The sequence below is a fragment of the Ahaetulla prasina genome, chromosome 1, assembly GCF_028640845.1.
Source record: "Ahaetulla prasina isolate Xishuangbanna chromosome 1, ASM2864084v1, whole genome shotgun sequence".
Taxonomy (NCBI): Eukaryota; Metazoa; Chordata; class Lepidosauria; order Squamata; family Colubridae; genus Ahaetulla; species Ahaetulla prasina.
The window spans coordinates 24,386,277-24,388,975 of record NC_080539.1 but is presented as its reverse complement, the minus strand read 5'-3'; positions in this window follow the sequence as shown (position 1 = coordinate 24,388,975).

Sequence of the window (2,699 nt, the reverse complement as noted above, 5' to 3'; positions counted from 1 at the left end):
CTGATCGGTGTTTTTCCTGTGTTTCCACTTTGAAGATCTCTTCTCCTTGGTGACAGCAGCTCTCTACAAAACACTCCCTGTTAACCCTGATAGATCAAATGTCACTTTGCTTCAGCTGGAACAAACACTCTCTATGAATGTGGGGAGGAGGGGGAACCTGACTCTTGGAAACACGAGTAAAAGGAGTTATCAGTTGATTGGCATTCTTGCTTTCTGACTGATTCAAAAGAGACCGGCACATGTTTACACCTCAACTGGCCCAGCATTATTGTGTTTGCAAAAAAAACCAAAAAAACCCAGTACAGGTGACATCTGTTGCTTTCTTCTTGACGTTTTCCAAGCAATGGCATGGTATACTTGGAAGGGTGGCAAACATCTAAAACCTGCTTGGTTTCCAATATACGTCCCATTTGTAGGATAGGGATGGAGAAAGTTTTGCATCCAAAAGTTTCTAGCAGGGAATGCCAGCAGCCCAGAGCAAAAGAGTCAGGTAAATTATGGATGGGATTCGATCTAGCCTGCAGTTGAGCTGGAGAGGGAGGCAAAAGAAAAGAACTGGGCATTCTTTTTGCCAACTTTTGCAAGGTTCCCACCACAATTAGCTATGTATGTGCGGGGCTACTGTACATGTGACTTGTGGAATGTCGCTTGCAATAGGTAAAGTGTTGAATGAGGAGTAATTAATTAAGTTTATGCTGTCACATAAATAGAATAGAATAGAATTTTTTATTGGCCAAGTGTGACTGGACACACAAGGAATTTGTCTTGGTGCAGATGCTCTCGGTGTACATGAAAAGATACGTTCATCAAGAATTCTAAGGTACAATACTTAATTATAGTCATAGGGTACAAATAAGCAATCAGGAAACAATCAATATAAATATAAAACGTAAGGATACAAGCAACAAAGTTACAGTCATACAGTCATAAATTGAAGGAAATGGGTGATGGGAATGATGAGATGATTAATGCAGATTTACTAAATAGTTTGACAGTGTTGAGGGAATTATTTGTTTAGCAGAGTGATGGCGTTTGGGAAGAAACGGTTCTTGTGTCTAGTTGTTCTGGTGTGCAGTGCTCTATAGCATCATTTTGAGGATAGGAATTGAAACAGTTTATGTCCAGGATGTGAAGGGTCTGCAAATAAATAAATAAATAAATAAATAAAATAAAGAGGAAATACGTAGTTTGAGGATGTTTTGATTTCTGAAATTGAGCACCTTTTATTAGCTATATTTGATATGATGACCACGCCCCTTCCTTGAAGAAAATGGCTTTAAAAACAGACTGCAGTATGTCACAATAACTCGTACAAAAACTGTTCATGTGCCTAGTCTGGAAACATCAATTATTATCAAATGCAGCAGCCAAGTCAGTTCTTTGGAAGAATTCAAAGACTTCTTGGAGTGACACTCAAAGCCTGAAGCCAGTTGGAGGGATGTAAAGAAGATGGCTGAGGTGTCTCTTCCTACCTGGGTTTGATCTTGTGAATCCTGAGGAAGTGGGCAGGATCTCCTGCAGTATCAGCTCACTCACTTGCAGTCTGGACCTCTGCCCGTTCTGATGGGTGACATTCTGCAAGGGGGAGTTAGTTCATGGGGTGGTAAATGTGTCCTTGAAAGAGGGAATGAAACCATCATGACTTGACTTAGTAATATTTGGGGGAAGGTTGCAGAGAAAGCGGTTGAACTACAGGTCTGTAGAGATTCTCAGTCGTCCAGGTCATGGTTGTCCCAAAGGTGCTTTTTCAGGAGGCAACTGGAGTTTCTTGGTTTTTTTCTTTGAAGACATTTAGCTTCTCATCAAAGAATACTGAGGACACAGATAAACCTCCAAGTGCTTCAACAACCCTCAAAAAGGATGTAAATGACCACCTGTCTGCAAGGAATATAAACCCTTCCATTCCTCACTATTCTGTCAGCGCAGAAGAAGCTTCTTGGATGAGAAGTGAAATGTCTGCGTGTTGCTGTTGGTCTGCAACACTTATTTGTTGTCCTAGGTTCCCTGTTAATGTTGTCCTGGGTTCCCGCAGGAACGGGTCTCAGCCCTCGCTGAGACAATTTAGTGGGTCCTCGCAAGGACGAAAGAAGCCAAATAAAAGACACCACACCAGGAGTTCTTCCAGATGAGAGAGCACGAAGAAAAGGGTTGTAGAAAGAGTCCCCCTTAGATCGCAACAGTCTCTTTTATTATGCAGTTTTAGCAGGGAGGGGTAACTACAGCAAGGAGGGAATTAGCATATAGAAACTTAACATCACCAATCAGCAAGCGTTTAGAGTATACGTATTAGCAAAATACCACGTGTTTTTCAGGAAATCATACATTTTACCTGAATAGAAACCCAACTCAGGAATGTAAAACTAACTCAGGAAAGGTAGGGGCCCAAATCAGGAGAGCAAAACTATGCATCTAACTCAGGAAGGTTCAGCGGAATAGAAACCTAATTCAGGAAATCAGAACTATGGGTACTATAAATCATGTCTGTCATGTAGCACTGAAAAAGTCAAGTCAAGTTCTCCGGCTGTGAGGCCTAAGAAAACCTGAACCAATGATATATCCATATGTCCTCTGTTTTATTTTTAAGATGGGTAAATGATATATCCATATGTCCTCTGTTTTATTTTTAAGATGGGTAATATTCTTCTAAAGCTATGACATCCCAGTGGATCCCCCTCCGGGAGACCGAGGAGCCAGTACGC